Below are 21,443 nucleotides of genomic sequence, written 5' to 3' on the forward strand. Positions count from 1 at the left end.
CTGTGGCAGCACATTGCCACAAATTGAAGAATATTTGGTAAATTGTTTTAACTTTTCATTTATGGACTACCACAAGTCTCTATACATTTCACTTTTTAATCTAAGAGCTTGGATTTAGTAGATAAATCTACGAAAACAGAATACATAAAAAGCTTCGATTTCATGATGTGAGTCCAAAATAATAAACCTTCCTAATGTCATCTAAGTGCTTAATCCAAGGTAAAGAGAAGAATCCATATTTATTTCTGGAAGACATTGCAGTAAGAATAAAGCCAAGAGTCAACCCTAGAAGAGTGATAGCTGTGCATTTAATTATTGGGTCTTTCTCCATGGAATTCAGACAGTCATTTTTAATTTTCCATTAGTATTCAAATACCAGAAATATGTATTCATTAGATTTAACTCATAAGTTTTCACAATTGAACATATTAGGGTCAAGATATGTATTTTGAGATGAAAAATAATTAAGTTTGTATGACTACGCCCTGTATATCAATTGGTAAAACGTTATCTGCACCTTTTGTTTTAATTTATGATTTATCATTATACAAATTGAATGTTTGATATAGACAACGTCAAAACACAGGATACACAGCAGAAAAAAATAGAAAATACTATAATTCTGCAACCGAAATGTAATAAATTTCAATATTTGGTTGTATATTGTATGTTTTTGATGTACATCGTACTGAAACTTCTACATCTTAACTAATGTAATTAATCATCAGGGTTTTTGTTAGACATTTGGGTTGTTTTCTCTAAAGGAGAAAAGCTATTATAAATAACAGTGTATGTTAGTGGGAGTGTAAATAGTTCAACCACTGTGGAAGACAGTGTGGCGATTCCTCAAGGATCTAGAACCAGCAATCCCATTACTAGGTATATACCCAAAGGATTATAAATCATTCTACTACAAAGACAAATGCACTCATATGTTTATTGCAGCACTGTTTACAATAGCAAACACTTGGAACCAACCCACATGCCCATCAATGATACACTAGATAAAGAAAATATGACACATATACACCATGGAATACTATGCAGCCATTAAAAAGAATGAGTTCACGTCCTTTGTATGGACATGGATGAAGCTGGAAACCATCATTCACAGCAAACTAACACAGGAACGGAAAACCAAACACATCATGTTCTCATTCGTAAGTGGAAGTTGAACAATGAGAACACTGGAGGGAGGAGAACATCACACGCCAGGACCTGTCAGAGGATGGGGGGCAAGGGGAGGGAGATCATTAGGACAAATAGCTAACACATGTGGAGCTTAAAACCTAGACGGGTTGATGGGTGCAGCAAACCACCATGCCACATGAATACCTATGTAACTAACCTGCATGTTCTGCACATGTGTCCCAGAGCTTAAAGTAAAATTAAAAATAAATAAATAACAGTGTAAAAACCTCATTTAGATAAATCTTTGTCATTGGCAAAATGTTTCTGTATGACTGGTTTCAAATGTCTGGTGAAACTGCTACGCCAGAGAAAATATACAATTAAAAATTTTAGGGCCGGGCGCGGTGGCTCATGCCTGTAATCCCAGCACTTTGGGAGGCCGAGGCGGGCGGATCACGAGGTCAGGAGATCGACACCATCCTAGCTAACACGGAGAAACCCCGTCTCTACTAAAAATGAAAAAATTAGCCAGGCATGGTGACAGGAGCTTGTAGTCCCAGCTACTCGGGAGGCTGAGGCAGGAGAATGGCATGAATCCGGGAGGCAGAGGTTGCAGTAAGCCGAAATTGCGCCAAACTGCACTCCAGCCTGGGCTACAGAAGGAGACTCCGTCTCGAAAAAAAAAAAAAAAAAAATTAACAGTTAAATTCAAGCTATTTTTCACTAGAAATAAGAATGCATACCCATTTATCTGTAAATCAAAGAATAGTAAAATAGTATTAATTTCCCTTTTATCTTGTGAATTGTTTACTCATATTCCCAGGTTCATTTTTCTACTGGGATTTGTCATGCTTTTTGTTAGAAATTTTAATAATTATGTATGTTAATGGATATTGCAAGTGTTTTCTAATGTATTAAATATATATGTGTTTTGGGTGATTTAAAATATATAATTTGACATCATTATATACAACTGTTAAGTAAAATGATAATTCTGATTTTTGCCTTTTTTATTTTTGTTTTGTATGTCTGTGTGTGTGTGTGTGTGTGTGTGTGTGTGTGTGTAAAGAGAGACAGAGAGACAGGGAGATAGAGACAGAGCCTTTAATCAGAGCCAATCCTGATAAGTAAAACAGACCTGCCATCTAGATACTTATTAGTACATTCTACTAGGCCTATTCTTTATTTCTGGACCCTGATATCCACTTTGTTTTTTAAGTAATTCAGATATTAGATTTATACAGTTATAATCTTGTCATTTGAATTATGCATTGTTCCTCCTTGTCAATATTTTCACAACTCTGCTCAAATATTTACTCTTCAAAATGGATTTTGCAATCATTTTATCAAAAACAAAAAAAAAATGCTATTGAAAGTTTGGCTGAAAAAGTAACAATAGAGAAAACATAAATTTAAGGAGCATCGACATGTTTGAAATGGTGATGCTTTCTCTTAGAAACATAATATGTCTCTCTTTTAAGTCAATCCTTCTTTCAGTCCTTTGCCAAGTTCTATAGTCTGCGTACACTATTGTTTTTGAGTACTGTAAGCAGTCTTTCTCTGCATGAAGCAAAACAAATTCATTTAGCAGAAGGAGCTTATTACCCTGAGTGCCCCACACATAATTACCAAGACCTTCTGTCTTCAGCAGACACCTCCCAAAGGGGTCTCTGGTCCTGTGGCTGGGACAGGGTCCACTGTGCTCACATCCTGAGGCTCTGCTGGTCACCTTGCCCTTTCTGCCTGCAGGATTGGGTCTGCACAATTGCTTGTGTTGCTGCCAATCATCTCCAAATCCCTGAACTACATTAGTGACATCCCAGTGCAGGCCTGTTCTACAGTCAACCTCCCCTAAACTCTTGGTTTGCCACCCTCTGCAGTCACAAGTCAGCAGAAACGTTCTATCCACCTCTGGCAGCAGCCCTTTCAGAAGGGGTCCTACAGCAAAGGTAATGCAATTTGTTTCCTTATAACACAAGGTTCCAACCACAGGTAGGCACATGGAAGAGTGGGTAAAAGTTGTTCAGGAATGCATAAAAAGAGTTGCCCAGGCTCTGGTAGCCTTTCTCTCTGACAACAAGGCCCGTGGTGCCATCTGTCTCAAAGGGCAGGGTAATGGCCCTCACCCCTGCTGACTGTCTTCCTCCTTTGTTCAGATTCTGGCTCGCAGAGAATCACAGTTCCATATTCAGGTTCTACCTTCTGCCCTAGCCAAAGGCCTCTCCCTAGTTTTCTGCCCCAGGGAGCAACCATTGTTAGTTTATGTTCTTCCAAAGATATTCATTGCATACACAATCTTCTATGTGAACTTTCATACCTAAAATGTTTCCAATCAGATTGTTCTTATATTTATATTAGACTACTACTCCCCATTTTCTGTTGTGCTATTATGTGAAAATATAAGTCTCTCAGGGATGATTGCATTTAGGTCCATAGGATAAAAAGTGACATCATTTGTAAACTCCTGAATATTGTTCCACTGTATAAATATATTTATGCATCAATCCCGTGTTGATAGGATTTTATGCTCTTTCTGTACTTCACTGTAATAGACAAAGCAACACCTTTAGGGACATGTGCTTTTTTCCACATTTAAATCCCCATCTATGGGATGCTTTGAAACTGGCCTCCAAAAAGATCACTCTGCTCACCCTCCAATCAACATGGAGTTACCTGTACACCAGGCACTTGACTGGGATAGATGACTATCTCATTAAAGCTTTAACTTGCATTTTCCTTATTATGAGTGGTATTGATGCTGTTTTCATATTTAGTAGGCCATTAAGAATTCCTTTTCTGTAAGATATCAATTTATGTCGTTGGCCTATTTTTCTACTAGAATCTTTCTTCTAACTGTCTTACAGCTTATTAGTTTAGGAGAATTACAATTTTATCTGAGATCAAATATTTAAAAATCTCAGTTTGCTATTTTTATTTCAACTTTAAAAAGTGGCATTGACCAATTATCTCTGTCAATTGTCTTTTAGTTTCACACCGTAAAATAGATTGACTTTGGAGTGGTTTGGGGATTTGTGTATGGTAAGAAAAACATTTCATAATTTTAGTAATGCAAACAAAAATCCCATGGTTCTAGTAATTTATGTTTGCATTTTTTTATTCCACATGATGCTGCTTTGAAAGTTTTATATTATATGAATACAAGATAGCTATTCATTTGTCACAGAACAAAGACAGTCAATGTTGTATGGTTGACCATAAAACACACACATTTTGTAGGCCAAATTAGTATCATGTTAAATAGGGTAAAAATGAGACTATATATGAACGTGCACATATATATTATTATTTTTCATTGAGCACTTTCAAATTAAAAGTAGGTATTGAATTGACTCAATGCCTTCTCAGCATTTAACATACTGAGATTTTTTTCTTGTTTGATTATGACTATAATGATTCTGACTTTTCTTTTTTTAATTTTTTCCTCCTGGTTATAAGCTCCATCTGTTCTTGGCAAATTACTCCTCTGATATGTTGCTTGTTTACGTCTACCAACATTTTATTTTGAATTTTTAATCAGTGGTTATAATTAAGATTTTACTATAGTTTTTATGAATTTGAACACTTATGTATTTTGCTTTTCATATCAAGATCATGCCTCTTTCATGAAAAAAACTTGGAACAGAAATGTGGACTCTATCTCTACACACTCTAGAACAGTTTAGAAAGATTAAGGTCGGCCGGGCATGGTGGCTCATGCCTGTAACCCAGCACTTTGGGAGGTCAAGGCAGGTGGATCACCTGAGGTAAGGAGTTCGAGACCAGCCTGGCCAGCATGGTGAAACCCCATCTCTACTAAAAGTACAAAAATTAGCCAGGTGTGGTGGTGGGCGCCTGCGATCCCAGCTACTAGGGAGGCTGAGGCAGGAGAATTGCTTGAACCCAGGAGGCAGAGGTTGTAGTAAGCCGAGATCACGCCATTGCACTCCAGCCTGGAGGAGAAGAACAAGACTTCATCTCAAAAAAAAAAAAAAAAAAAAAGAAAGAAAGAAAAGAAAGATTAAAGCCATCTGGCTCTAATTCATCTGTGAAATGTTGTGAATCTCTTGCATATTTTTTCTTTGATTAAATTATTGCTTTTATTATTAATGTTGATATTTTAGCAGTAGCTTTTGACCATTTTCACTTTGCTAGAAAACTGATCTATTAAACTAGCTTTTGAATTATTTTTGGATATATATTTCCATTTCCAAAGTGTCAATCCTTATACTATCAGCTTTCACTGTTTTGTGTCTTATTTGGAGTATTTTGCTTATTTGTACTTAAAAAAAGATTTTTCTCACTAGTTTCCCTCAGAGTATATTTTATTTTAATTTTCAAAGAACAAGCTCTCATACTAATACATATCAGCTTTATTTTTCTAAAACGGCATCCTATGTTTTTCCAGAGGATGGCACACAGGGTCTGAAGTCATAGAACCCACCAATCTCAAGCCTGGTCTAGAACATGAAATTTTCCCTCTCTTTCTCTGTCTTCTTTATCCCTTCTTTTACTGTCTTTTAAACTATTCCTCTTTAGTATAATTACTGAAAGTAGTTAAGACTTTTACAAGAGAGCCCAGGGGTTGTCAATTAGGCCTTCAGTCCTAGAAATATCTTTGAAATAAGGGAACAAAAAAGGTCTAACTACTTACTAGAATGAAAGAACAGTACTCAAATGTATAGGTGAAAGAAAAATCAACACCTCATTAAGATAATCTTACACACTAACTTCGTCAAAACACATTAGAAAAATATCCATATTTATTTTCTTCTCTAGTTCAATTTATATTCCTTGAAATTATCAAGTTCCTACAAATCAGAATTACTCTTTTTACAAAACTGCATTATCAATGTTTTAAAGACAATTTATGAACATTTGTGATTTACGTCTTCTGTACTTAATGATGTCTCATTTTTCATAGTTCTCCTTGGCAAATTTTTGGTAGTTTGTATTTTTCTAGAAAAGTCTTTCAATATGGTATAAGCTAAGGAAGTAGACATAGTGATTTTTAGTTCAATAAAAAATCACTTATTTGTATTCACATCTTATCTTTAAAAAGAGTAGTAATACAATTCAAATATTATAAATCCATGAGAACAACAAATATATTTGTATAGGTCTTGCTTTGGATGAAAAACAGAGAGCAGAGAAAGTGAAGCAGGACAGAGGAAGTTTAGGTGAGAATAGATGCATAGCAGAGTGCCTGCTGCAGATGAGGAGGAGAGAATGTGGCTTAAAGAGACAGAGAGAGGATTAAGGCCTAGAGAGGTTGTTATAAATGTGTGTAAGAATGAGGCAGAACTGTAAAAAGGGAGTTCATAGCATCTCCGTATTACACACAGAAGCATCAACCCTAGACCTGGCGCCAGCCTACTTAAAGCAGAGTGGATTGCAAGCTTATGATTTACTGCATAGGCAACACATTGAAAGATATTTCTCTAAAGGAAACAAATCAACTCTTTGGGGGCCAGTCCTAGGAAAGATATTGAGGCACTGGTACCCTAAATCAAAGATTGTCGCTCTCAAGGAGTATTTTTAAAAGCCAGACACAAGTTAAAGGTGATAAAGACAGATTTTATTTAGTAATAACTACTGCAATAGAGGTTAACGCCCACTGTATGCCCGTAATCTCAGTGACTAGAGAGGCTGGGGTGGAAGCGTCACTGGGGCCTGGGAGTTTGAGACCAGCCTGGAAACACAGTGAGATCCTTTCTAAGAAAAAAAAACAAAAGAACAAAACAAAGACACAACCCAAAAAAAACCCATTGTAGCCTGAGGTGAATTCTGCTGAAACAAAAGGCAAGAGAGTTTTTAAATGCTATGATATACAAACAAACAAACAAAACAAACAAACAGAAACAAAACAAAACAAAGAATCGAAAAAGGCAGTGAAGGGCATTATGATGGATACAGTCCCTGAGACTAGCCAATCTGGGTTTGTGATATTGTTTGGCTCTGTGTCCCCACCCAAATCTCATCTGGAATTGTAACCCTCATGTGTCAGGGGAGGGACTTGGTGGGAGGTGACTGGATCATGGGGGCAGATTTCCCCCATGCTCTTCTCATGATAGTGAGTGAGTTATCATGGGAGTTGATGGTTTAAAAGTGTGGCACCTCTCCTCTTTCTCCCTCTCTCCTGCTGCCTTCATTCCCTTTTGCCCTCTGCCATGATTTTAAGTTTCCTGAGGCCTCCCCAGCCATGTGGAACTATGAGTCAATTAAACCTCTTTTCATCATAATTACTCAGTCTCAGGTAGTTCTTTACAGCAGTATGAGAACGGACTAATGCAGTTTGCTAATTGGTGCTTTATTGAGGAGAAACGAACATCTCATACCTTCATGATAGGAGGTAGTGATGTAAGTTGGAAAAAGGTGACCTCTGAGATTAGGCCCTTCCCCTCCCTCAGGGACTGTGAGAGAGAGTGAAAGCTACTCTTTGAGTGTTTGCATTTCAAAGAGGTGGCTCTCAGGTCCTTGAGGAGACAGTTCTGGGCAGTAGAAGATTTATATCTCAAAGGGGTAGAGAAAGGATTTAGAACTATAAGTTTTCTAAACTAACTACTCTGAGAGGTGGTCCAGGGGCTTATCTGTCCATCACTGGGTTTTGGCTAAAACCAACAGTAAATTCTTCTGGCAATGTTGAGGTTTCTCAGTTGGGCACTGAACAGCAGATAGGATCATCCTAAGGACATGACCCGAAGCTGCTAGAAGTCATGCTATAGTTTGGTCAGGTCTCTCAGTGAGGCATTTGGGCAGAGTCGTTATGTATTAAATGTGAATGGTGACCAACATATTCAAGGAGAGCTGGCAACTGGAAAGAGAAAGATGAATTTAAAACAATGAGGAGAAAATAGGCCTAGAACGAAAGAATGATGCAGATTCAGGGTACAGAGGAGAATTAAGCAACAACAGAGTGAAACTAGGCCAAATCTATCTTACAAACCACTAATTGACATCCTTTTTTTTATTTTTATTTTTTTTTATTTTTTATTTTTTTGAGACGGAGTCTCGCTCTGTCACCCAGGCTGGAGTGCAGTGGCTGGATCTCAGCTCACTGCAAGCTCCGCCTCCTGGGTTCACGCCATTCTCCTGCCTCAGCCTCCCGAGTAGCTGGGACTACAGGTGCCCGCCTTATAGGCAGACATCTATATATTTATATGAGCACACAAACACATCAATGTGTATATGTATATATATATATAAAACAAATCAATTTAATTCAATAGAATACCTTTAAAATAATGTTGAAGATTATTATCTCAAAAAAAACCCAAAATAAATTAATGAGGTAAAGATTTAAAATATTACTAACATTTACACATATAAGAGAATAGAGAATGAGTCCAAAAGGAAATATCAATGCTGTCAAGGTCAATAGGCAGCAGATTGCATGGGTACAGTTAATGCCCAGCACATTTAGTGAAATGAAGATCCACAACTAAATCCATAAGTGTGAAACCTTAATACATCACAAAAGCTTTTAGAATGTAAGTAAAATCTCCTAAGAAGGAAATAAGGAGTACTTGAATATCAGGCTTCTCTTTAACACTCAGTTCACCCGAGGTTGATTGAAGAAGGCCTTTACATACTGGGGAAAAGTTTCAAACCTAAAAGACTAAATCATCTCTGAAAATAGAAAATAAATGCAAAGACAGGATAAACAAATTTGCAACTCATCTATTAATTCTAATTAGAGCACACTTATGGAGGAGTCCAGAAAGACTCTTGGGAATGAGAGTTATAAAATGTTCCAACTAATTGAACTTTAATCAGCCCAGAGGTTATGAGGAACGGCGGAGTGCAGTACAGGAAACTGTTCACATTTGCATCCAGAGTAGTTGCATCTGAAAGTCACGGGGGTCATGACTTTAGGCCTAGAGAAAGGAAAGCATAATCATAGTACGCAATTTGTGTGTTAAATAAACCATATTTAAGTAGTGATAATTATGTACCAATTGTTTATTTTTAGAATCAATCTGCAAAATCAAATATTGTTATGCTTAGTAATATGAACAGTACAAATGAAAAGATTCAGAGTTTGGGAGGTGGAGGTGATGAGAAGGATAGGACGATCTAATATGAAATGGAAATTTGGGCAGGGTGCAGTGGCTCATGTCTGTAATCTCAGCACTTTGGGAGGCCGAGGCGGAGGGATCACTTGAGGTCAGGAGTTTGAGACCAGCCTGGCCAACATGGTGAAACCCCATCTCTACTAAAAATACAATATTAGCTGGGCATGGGGGCGAGCACCTGTAATCCCAGCTACTGGGGAGGCTGAGGCATGAGAATTGCTTGAACCCTGGAGATAGAGGTTGCAGTGAACAGAGATCGTGCCACTGCCCTCCATCCCGGGCAACAGAATGAGACTCTGTCTCAAAAAAAAAACAGAAAGAAAGAAAGAAAGAAAAAAAGAAATTTGTTCTCTGACTTTTCTATTGGGATCTGCTAAAGAGCTAGAAGTATCCTAAATTGTGGGAAGAAAATGATGGTGGAGAGGAGGCTGGAGAAGGTGGCGAGAATGCACAACTCTCACATCAGTGTCCCTGAGATACAGAAATTGGTGTTCTGTGTATTGGCCTCAGCTTTATGAGGTGAAGGCTAGCCATATTAGGGAATAAATAGGGCAGAGTTTCATCCATTTTGTTCCATCTGCCTAAGAGTGAAGATAGGGCCAATATTCTGCCATTAGAATAACTGGCAAGTTTATTTTTTAGAGTTTTATTTTCCACAATTTTCTCTTGATTGGCCTGTTTTATTTGGAAATTGGAAGAGGTTTTATGAAAGCTGTTTGCCAGCTGACATTTTGTACTAGAATTATTTTGATGGATCTGAATCAGTTGAGAGCACTGGCCTTTCCAAAGATCTTTTCCTGGCATGAAAGAATTACACTCAAGTAACATATTTTTGCTGCGGAGGTTCTAGATAACGATACAGTTGTAGACCAGTAGAGAAGTATTATTCATGCATTTCTTCTTTTTACTCTTCCAGAATTTGTCTTTATGCTGTTAAGACTACTCATTTTTCTGTGTTTTTCTTTAATCTTTGCAATTTTGAAAGTATTTAAGCATAAAAATTTGCTACTTGGAAAGGCTCCAATATGTTTTGTAAAGTTTTCACATGCAGGGTTTGTATTATTGTCCAAAAGCTTAATAATTGGACTTGAATTTCCCCTTTGATTCAAAACAATTTCAGGAATGTATGTTCCATTTTTCAGTGGTTGCATTTGTTCTGACATTTTTATTAGTAATATGTGGGTTTAACCAATTGCTACCTCCATCCATAACTTCTCTGAAACATCTCCACCTAGATGCCTGAGTGCTATTTCAGGTTTGATGTGGCTGGAATAGAACTCCAGATTCCACTGCCCCTCCACAATCTTTTCCTCTTCCAGTCTTGTCCTAACAGAACTGAGCAAATGTCATGACAAGCCATTTATCACTCCAAATGTTCATGCCAAAATCATAAACACTATCTTTAATTCTTACTGTATCTCCAATGTCAAATCCATCAGCCAGTTCCATCTTACCTGTGTGCATCCCTGTTATACCCACTTCTCTCCGTCTCCACCTCTACCTCCTTACTCCACCCATAGCCACCTCTTCCTTGTGCTACTGCATGGTATTGTCATCTGTATTCTCACTTCTATTATTTAGTTCTTATAATCAAATCACAAAGCAGCCAGTGTGATCTTAAAATAGAAAACAGATCTTGTCATCCTTTCCACTGTATCTGACAAAAAAAACCCACGCTCTTTGCAATGGAATAAAAGCCTTCACATGAACTGGTGTCTGCATAATTTGGAGGTCTTGGCTCTTCCCACTGTCTCCCTTATTTACTAAGCTTCTTTCTGTGCATGCACTTCCCAAGCTCATTTTGACTTCATGACTACTGGGAGTTCTCTGTGGCTGGAAATTCTACCCCATTTCTTTGCATACCTGGCTTTCCACATAGAGACATCCCTTCATCACCCAGCATAAATCAGTCCTCCCCATCTCTGCTTAGTCACTTTCTGTCCTAACATCTTATTTTTTTCCTTCTTATATTGTTTCCTACCTTTTGCAACCAAATAAAGTTCGTATAATTTAAGGTTTTAATTATAATATGGGTTACCTCAAATAATATTTAATTGTCTAATGGCAATTTAATATTTAAGTCTGGAATTATTACCATCATTTAAAATGCCTAACACAACTCCATTAATAATTTTAGTAATTTACAAAAAACATTAAATGAGTCTCATTAAGAAAACACAGATAAAATTGTTCACATATTCTCAAAAACAAATCTTCAAAAAAGGTATATCAGGACTATTAAAGCAACTATAAAGACTTGAATAGAAATTTCACTCATCACAAAGATCTACATGGGTAATGCCAGAAACCTTAGAGCAGTTTTGCATGGAAAAGTTTTTATTTTAATGGCAGTACTAACAATATTCTAGGGCAGAAATGATACCCCAGTTACAACAGAGACATAAAGCTAGAGATGGAGAGCTGATAGGCATTGATTGTTTCTTATTGTTGCCTGTTGCTTCTTGCTTTGAACATACAAAGCAAAACAAGAAAACAAATATCTCATTCGCTTTGGTCCAGTTCATGAAATAACGGCCACAAATTGATTAATCTGACACCATGGCCACCTTAAAAGTAAAGTGAAGAATAAACTGCAACCAAGTGCAACATCTGATAAAATTAATGGGAAGGAGATGAGCTGTGTGATGGTCAGGAGGCAATCAGAATTTTAGTAGGCACAGAATATCCGTTATGGTTCATTAGGCAATTGGAATTCCATGTGTGTATATACACACACATACACACACACACCTACATAGGGTTTAACTTACAGACACACACACACACACACACCCGAGAGAGAGAGAGAAAGTCTAACTTACAAAAGCAAAGATTAAATCAAATGCCTTATAGTTTGGGTGTGGGCAACTAAAGATAACTTCCCACCCTCATGTTAGAGACCCATCCCCAGAAGAAATCTTCTGCTCCAGGACCCAGCTGGCATGAAGAAGTGCGCTGTATGGCACAGGCGCTCTCCAGGGTGCTGCAGTTGACCCACACATTTTCCTTCTCCACCAATGATTTCATCATCTATCTTTAGCGTAGCTCTGAGGGATTTCATCTTTCTACAGTTTCCCATGCCACCAGTATAGCAGTGGATGTCAGGATTTTAAGCATTTGTCATTTTGGACATCTTTGTCTCAGCATTTTTTCTTGGTAAGCATGTATTTATCAACAGGCACATGTATTTTCTCTTAATGTCTGATAAGTAATTTATCAAGGTAATGTAATATGAGAAATGTAGGCATTTGTATTGTATTTTCTCCATAAATTATGTCTGTTGTTGCCCATTGAATCACCACTATCATTTCTGTCCAGTTTCTCACTGGGGCTTACTTGGGATATTTTGAGATAAACACAATCAATCAGGTTTTTATTATGCAAGTGCCATAAATGAATACACATATCATTTTTCTAAAAAATTAACTTGGAGGCTGGGTGTGGTGGCTCATGCCTGTAATCCCAGCACTTTGGGAGGGCCAGGCAGGTGGATCACCTGAGATCAGGAGTTCGAGATCAGCCTAGCCAACATAGTGAAACTCCATCTCTAGTAAAAATAGAAAAATTATCTGGGCGTGGTGGCAGGTGCCGGTAATCCCAGCTACTTGGGAGGCTGAGGCAGGAGAACGGCTGGAACCCAGGAGGCAGTGGTTGGAGTGAGCTGAGATTGCGTCATCGCACTCCAGCCTGGGCAACAAGAATAAAACCCAGTCTCAAAAAAAAAAAAAAAAAAAAGAAAGAAAGAAAGAAAAGAAAACATTGACTTAGAGCAGAGCACGTATCTTTTATGTATTTAATGAAGCATAAATTAAAATAGTTTAATTGTAGGCAACAGAGAAGTCTGGATGAAGTGAAATCATTTTTTTCTAGCCTGCTGTTAAAAGGTGAAATAAAGCAAAATCTGGACTCACATAGGAACTCAGGTAAAAAAAGGTGCTGCAGTAACTGACCAAGCTTTAGCAAGGGGATGAACATTACCATTGAAGAGGAGAAAGTTGCCCACATTACCTTGTGTGACCAGTGTCAACATGGTCATGGAACTGATATTTTTACCTCCAGAGACAGGTCTCTAAACACTTTGTCACACTGAACCCGTGTCTTTCAATCTTGTCTACACAGTAGAATTATCTTGGGGTGGTGTGTGTATGTGTGTGTGTGTGTGTGTGTGTGTGTGTGTGTGTTTAATGTCAGTGTCCTATCTTTAAAGTCGAATTGTGTCAAAGCCCTATTTTGTAAATAGCTTCCCCGTGATTTCAATGTGAAGTCAAGTTTAAGAAGTTGAGAATTATACTGATTTTTGTGATGGGGAATCAAAAAGAGCCATCTGTCCCCACAGACAATGCTTAAGACCTATAGTTACTATTCTCAAATTTTGATCCAGTCTTTGGAATCCTGGAGTTGTACTGGTTGCTCCAACAGTAAAAACTTGTACTTCCTGGCTGGGCGCAGTGGCTCACACCTGCAATCTCAGCACTTCGGGAGGCCGAGGCGGGTGGATCACCTGAGGTCAGGAGTTCTAGACCAGCCTGGCCAACATGGTGAAACCCCATCTCTACTAAAAATACAAAAATTAGTCGGATGTGGTGGCAAGCACCTGTAATCCCAGCTACTTAGAAGGCTAAGGCAGGAAAATCACTTGAACCCGGGAGGCAGAGGTTGCAGTGAGCAGAGATCGCCCCATTGCACTCCAGCTTGGGGGATAAGAGCAAGACTTTGCCTCAAAACAAACAAACAAACAAACAAAAAAAGTGTACTTCCTGAAAAGACACAGACTGGACTGTCTTAAGCCAGTTAACTGACTTTTATTCTTTCTCTGCTTGTTGTAGAAATATTTAACCACATTTATTTTGACATTATATAATCCAACCCCTGTCAGTACCAACTTGACAAGCAAGAGCAGATACATATGAAATCTAGAAGGAACAGTATCGGATATACGTAGCCAGGGGATTTACATGTCAAGAGATAGAAGGGACTGGGCATGGCAGTTGTTCATGAGGCTCAAAGACCATCTTACCCAGTAATTGGGGCACAGCATTATCATTCATCATAGTGTGCATGGAGTCCAGGGAAATCAGAGGCAAAGCTCTGCCTGGAACTGGGTGCACAGGTGGATTCCCCTGGCTCTGGCTTTGGCAAATGGTTCATTTTTTCTCAAATGATTGTTTTTAGTTTGGGTATGCGAGTGTGCTAGTGCAAGACTACTACTCAAAGTGATTACCGGATAATTGTGCATGTGTCAATTTAGTTATGGGCTATAGTTGTTCTGTTGGATTATGGGAAAATAAAAATATCAGTTCAGTGAACGGCTGGACCTTAGTCAGAGCGAATCACCCAGGACTGGCTGCAGCCATGGCAATATGGACCTCCGCTGTCTGGGTAACCAGGGATTGAGATTGTTGTTTAAAGGGATAAAGCACTCTTCTTTATCTTGGAGGCATGTCTTCATTAGTGCTAGGTGCTATGTTTATGGTAACAGAAGCCCAGTTTCTAGGTCACAGGGCAGAATGAATAGGATTTCTCATTCATCCCCAAGGGCTGCCAGTGACTTTTGTCTGTTTATCTGTTGAAACCCATTTTGTGGACTTTAGCACTCTTGTATTCTAAATTACTGATATTCTGGTGCTAGTCAACACCTTTTTCCATCTTCAAACAAGTCCTTCTCCCTCCCCAGCAGAAAAAATAAACTCTGATTATGATAAAATAATCAACCATAAGGCCTCTTTTTACCCAGGAAATACATTTGTGGTTCTATGTGAGCTAAGAGCATCCTGCCTGGCAATGATAAATGACCCAGGAATTGCATTCATCATAATAGCAATTATGCCAGACTTGCACTGATATTGTATCCAATTTTTAAGCCTCATTTAGGATCCATGTCTGACTGAACTTAATACTTTACAGGAATAATGTTAATTTTTCATTTGACTATGGATGATATTTATTAACAGGTACACTGGTGTTTATTTCAATGTAAGATCTTGACTCTTGATTTCCTACAATGCAATTTGCTCTCTTGTGCCTCTGGCAAATAGTACCATCTACGGTTAAAACTCTTGGAATCAGATAATAAAATGACCCCTGGGTCAGTGCAGTAAAGATGTTTTGACATTGACTGATGCTTTAATAGCTTGTGATGACTTCTTGTGAACAGGATCCCTTGGAAATGGTCTTTCTTCCAGCACTTCCCACCCTTCTTTCTCAGGTTAAGGTAGTGAATTAATGGTGCTTTCACTATTGTTTAACTTTGAGCTTTCCTTTCAGTTAAGTGGTGTTTTATGATGTTTTGCCTTAAAGGATATTGTATGAACTATCCCTAAAATGTTCACAGGGCTTGGAAAGAAAATTTCCCAAGTTTGGGGTTTATTAAAATAAAATCTTCCCAAATGACAAACTATATTAAACCTAAAGCTGCCTCCCCTACCATGAAGAAAGTTTACTCCTCCCTTAACGCAAATTTTTATATGCTACACTCCAAACGAAATGTTCCACAGGGGTTTCTGGTCTACCTCCAAGAGCTCCCCTCTCCTGCATGCTTTTATAGCACTCTTGGGTCTCTATTGTCTGGGAATTAGGGAACTCGGCATGGACTGGATATTACCCTATTTCTTCCCATCTAGCCCAGTAGCTAGCACTCAGTGAGTGCTCCTGAGCTCCAGCCACCTACAGTTTTCTTTTTCACTTGGATTAAAGCATGCCTAATGTTGAATTACTTACATCATATAAATTTTGAAGCAGTAAAATGACTTATATTTTGACTTCAGTATTTATGAAGGTACATTATTAAACATTTTAATAACTCAATAAAGGATAAAAATACATCAGTATAAGCTGAATTCATTATATATATAATCTACATGTATAATGAGTATATACTTACTTCAGCATGCTTTCCCTCTAAATATGGAAATATTTATATTATTTTAATTAATTCTTCAATATAGCTAGAATTTTGGTAATAGACTGTGTTCACTTTTGAGGCTGAATTTTCACATATTTTAATTTTCTCAGATATTTGTCCTATTGGGCCAGTTTTTCAAAGGGGGCCAGCTGGCTAAGATAATCCTTGTGTTCTTTAAAAAAATATATAGAGTTTAAATTTTTAATTCCAACGATGGCATCAAATTATTTTACCCAATCTATTTGCAACACATAAGTTTACTGACTCTAACACCATTACCTCTCACTTTTAAAACTTTTTAAATTCTAATTTTGTCTTCTAGAATGTGTCATTTTCCAAATATAATTATGTCATCCTGAGTCCCCCTTAGGGGGGAAACCATACTTGGCGTTTTTCTTTGTAGAACTCTCCCTGGACGTCTTCTTTCTCTAAGATCAAATTTTTCGCTTTAGCTCCCATAGCTCCCAAGGCTACCTGTCTCCCCAGTGCATCTCTCATCTGTGCAGTCATTCATTTGTGCACACCTGCATGTTTTCATTCTCTAAGTCAGGAATTATGTCAGAACATCTCAATTTTCTTCTTTCTTCTTTTTCTCTTCTTTTCTTCCCTTTTCTTTTCTCTTCTTTTCTTTTCTTTTCTTTTCTCCTTCCCTCCTTCCTTCTTTCCTTCCTTCCTTCCTTCCTTCCTTCCTTCCTTCCTTCCTTCCTTCCTTCCTCTCTTCCTTCCTTCCTTCCTTCCTTTCTTTCTTCCTTCCTTCCTTTCTTCCTTCCTTCCTTTTCTTCTTCTTTTCCTTTCTTTTCTTTTATTGCTCCCACCAGGCTGAAGTGCAGTGGTGCAATCTCAGCTCACTGCAACCTCTACACCTTCCGGGTTCAAGCAATTCTCCTGACTTAGCCTCCTGAGTAGCTGGGACTACAGGCGCGTGCCACCACACCCAGCTGACTTTTGTATTTGTAATAGAGATGGGGTTACTCCATGTTGGCCAGGCTGGTCTTGAACTCCTGATTTCAGGTGATCCACCTGCCTCAGCCTCCCAAAGTGCTGGGATAACAGGTGCAAGCCACCGCACCTGGCCAGAACATCTCAATTTTCAATGATATTTCAGTGTTTATTATTAGCCATGTATAAAAAAAATATTCTCTCTGCTTGACTTCTGTATGCTGGAAATGTTCTAAATTAAATTTCTAATTGTTGATTTCATGATTTTTTTCAAGATAATAAAGGATCTGGCAACTTCCCACTGGTTTACATGGAAGAATAATTTACTTTTATCTTTCTCATTTAAAGAAAGAATTTTTTTGTTAAGTTTCCAAGGCTTTGAAAGAAAAAGCCTGGGCTCTGACCATAAATTTTCAGGTGCGATTTTCTCCTGAAATATTTGTAGGGATACTTATCATAGTGAAAAAGTGAATGTGACTCCCCTTGGGGAAATACAGCCCAATTCCCTGGGGTCCTGTACATTACAAGTATTAATATGTTCAAGCAATAAAAAATGATCTTGAAAACCCAGTGAAATTAAAATGGCTGTATTTTATTTTTATGTGTGTGCAGGGAATGCTTTCTGGCCTAGAGAGTTGACACCAATTTCTGTGTGTGTGCTGGTGTGATTTTTATGTGTGTGCGTGTGTGTATGTATGTTTGTGCAAAAAACAAACGCAAAGATATTTTCATTTATAACTGTCTGCTCTTGGTGCCCAAGAGGTGGGTGCTGTGACCTAGAGAAGTCCATTCAGCAGCCATCTCATCTCTCCTGAGTTCTCTCTTTCCTGGCAGTAGCACCAGACCCACTGGCCACCTCAGATATTTGATGCAGTTAAATACGTTGTTGTCCTTTTCCATGACCTTCTCATAAAACTTGACCTTCATTAAATCATGATTATTACCTACTCAGCCTATCTTCATGGTTGTGTCTATCAAATCTTTTATTCTGCTTTTGCCAAATCATAACAACCACTGGGAAATAAACATTTTTTGTAATTGTCTTTAGCAAGAATAAGAAAATGAGATTCCATTACAATTGTAGGACCTCCTTGCCACTACCTTTGCATGGTATTCCCAAGGGGGAGCCTGAAAGACACAGGATGAGGTTTTCTGTATTCAGAGTTTATATAAATAACCATGCGGTTCAAAAATGTCTCCAAATATACTCTTCCAATTAAGCCACATCTTTTGACAAGCTCATCTTTTGAAATTATCATCTTCCTATGAATAATTTAATCAAGTAATCAGATTGCCTAAAACCTAATTAAATTCTACCATGTTTGGTAGGAGCCAGAGACAGTTCTGGTGCATTGGAAAATTCCTAGAACAGACTCCCCGCACAGACTTTCCCAAAGAGGCTCCAAGGCTGAGTCATAGATGAGCTGCTCCTCCTTCTCTAAACTGAGTCACACCAGATTGGATGGGAAGGGACTACAGAGGTCACACAGTGAAACAGGTCCCCACCACTCAATTTCTAGAGATGGAGGAGCACAGCCGCCCCTGGGTTGCATTTTGCCTCTTGTCTCTTCTTTCTTGTGACACCCAGGCACTCAGGACTTGAGAAATTGAATTGATGTAATCACTCATGCATTCATATTTCCAACCATCTAACAAGCATTAATTGTCACGCTATAGTAGACTCCCAGTTTGTTGCTTGGTGGCCAGGAGTGGTGAGGTCTTAGAAGTTCAGCATCTGTCTTAGAATTGTCTTATACTTGTTTGAGGAAAAGGATCACCACCTTGCCCTGTTTTCCTGTGTTATGTTCACTTAGGTATTTGTCTTTCCAAGAGATACTTTGAGTTTTCATTTTTAACTGCTTTTCTTTATTTTAGGGGCATTTTATATTGTCTTGATTAATAAGATTTTATATAATATTAACAGTAATACTGTTGCAGTTTTATTTTGCCATCCTCATCTCTAAGCTCCAATCTTTTATAATTGGAAATGTGTTGATAATCCAACTAACAAGTGATGAATAGAGACAGTGGAGAAATAGAAAAGTGTTGGTTGTGAGAGAGAGAAAGGAGGTCTCCTTGGTTCCCTGATTTCTGATCCAGGTATCTAAGAGGACGGTGATCGTGAAGAATTTACTGTGAATATGTTGCATTTAAGGAACCATCCATAAGAAGATGTTAGGCAGTTTGTGACCAAATGGGATTCTAGCAAGACCCCTGGACTGTAGATGTGGATTTCTGCCTTGCCAAGATTCTTCTTCTCCCTATCTTCTCTTCTAAAATATCCCTCCCAAACTGCTGCCACAGATGGTTGTTTCATAGATTTTAGGGGGAATATATAGGCCTCGTTATAATACATCTTAAACATTACACAGTAAACAAAATAATAAGATAAAATTTAAAAATAATAATAGTATTGAATTATAGCAAAAATAATAAATAAATGCCACAAGTCTATATGGGTATAAGCACATGATTAAATGCATAAAGAGAAGAAAAATGACAAATCCTTTTTACAGAAGAATTCCAAATATTAAATGTAAAAGGAAGGAGTGAAAAAGAAAATTACTATTAGAATGGCACCATAATAATTGCAGCAGATCCACAGATGAATAATAAAATTTGTAGGTAAAGCCTTAAGGAGAAACAGGAAAATAGCAAAGCCTCATAATACTTTCCCCAAATATTTAGTGGCTTTAAGATATGTCTCCAAGTTCTAAGGTCAGGCATAGTTGCTCACGCCTTTAATCCCAGCACTCTGGTTGGCCAAAGCGAGTGGATCACGTCAGGAGATCAAGACCATCCCGGTTAACACGGTGAAACCCTGTATCTACTAAAAATACAAAAAATTAGCCAGGCTTGATGGCACACACCTATAGTCCCAGCTACTCAGGAGGGTGAGGCAGGAGATTCGCTTGAACTTGGGAGATGGAGGTTGTAGTGAGCCAAGATCACACCGCTGCACTCCAGCCTGGGCAACAGAGCAAGACACCATTTCAAAAAAAAAAAAAAAAGAAAAAGAAGAAGATATGTACCCCAAGTTCTTCAGTCTTCTTCCTTGTGGGAGGTAGAGCTTCATTCCACTCCCACTGAGTGTGGACTGGACTTAGCGACTCACTTCGAAAACAGAAGACACAGAAAAGGATGAAAATGGTAACTTTGCATTGGAGAAACCTGGAAAACATCATCAAATGACCAAGGTTAACCTTACAAGGAATAACTCATGTTGATATGATGTATCCCATTATATGATTCAATGAGAAGAGCAATTTGGTTTTATCTGATATTTGCTCATGGTTAGGCTGGGGTTATATATTTTTTGGAAGAATATCAGATAAAACCAAATTGAATGACATGCTACAAAACATCTGATCCATACTCTACAAGACTGTCAAGGGCAAGCAAATGCATAGAGTGGATTGAGCATACATGACAGTGAAATGCAAATTGGTGTCCTGGACTGAATCCTGGAACAGAAAAGGCATCTTAGTACAAAGACTTATGAATACTCTCTGTAGTTTTGTTAAAGGTATTCTACCGATGTTAATTCTTTAATTTTGATAAATCTACCATGGTTATACAAATTGTTAGCATTAAGGGACTGGAAATGAAGAGTAAACAAGGCCTCTCTCTATTATCTTTGCAACTCTGCTGTAAATCTAAAATTATTTCAAATGCAAAGATTTTTAAATGTTATAGAGTAAACATTACTCCCGTTGATTATTGCAAATTCAATAGACAGGCAATTTAAGATCCTGTAGCATCCATCAAATTAACATATGAAATGAGAGTTAAAGCCTTGACTGTCCCTACAAAAATTAAACCTTACGAAAGTCATTCAAAATCATTTACTCTTTGCTGCTTTTGGAGGAACTGTGATTTAAAAATAGACAAGGGAAGGTGAAGTAGATCATGTAGCAGAGATGGTTGCTTTTGGCACTGCAGATTTTGTTAGGATGAAACAGTTGCAGACACCAGCCACCAGGACGTTAGAACAGCCCTGCTGACACCTATGAGGGTGAGATGGTAGCTGAGACTCTGGTAAGGAAAGAGATATCTTGTTGACTCTGTTGAGCTCTGAGCTGACCCCACCCTGCACAGCACTGTGGCTACTTAATCTCATCAGCCTGGAGGAGGCAGCATGGCCCGCCGCCATGGGGCAGAGTATGGAGAGAAGGTCAGAGCGAAAAGATCACAGCTTTCGAACTAAATTGCAGGACAACTATAGGCAAGAAATGAGTGTAACAATGGGACTGTGAACAATGATACAAAACAGAGATGGCTACATTGGACTTGTGACATCAGAAACACCCAAATCACCTTCTCTCTCAGAGACACAGATACAAGCAAGATCAATCCTCACATCTATAGGTATGAGAAATCCAATGCATAGGAAATACACG

The sequence above is a fragment of the Rhinopithecus roxellana genome, chromosome 6, assembly GCF_007565055.1.
Source record: "Rhinopithecus roxellana isolate Shanxi Qingling chromosome 6, ASM756505v1, whole genome shotgun sequence".
Classification (NCBI taxonomy): Eukaryota; Metazoa; Chordata; class Mammalia; order Primates; family Cercopithecidae; genus Rhinopithecus; species Rhinopithecus roxellana.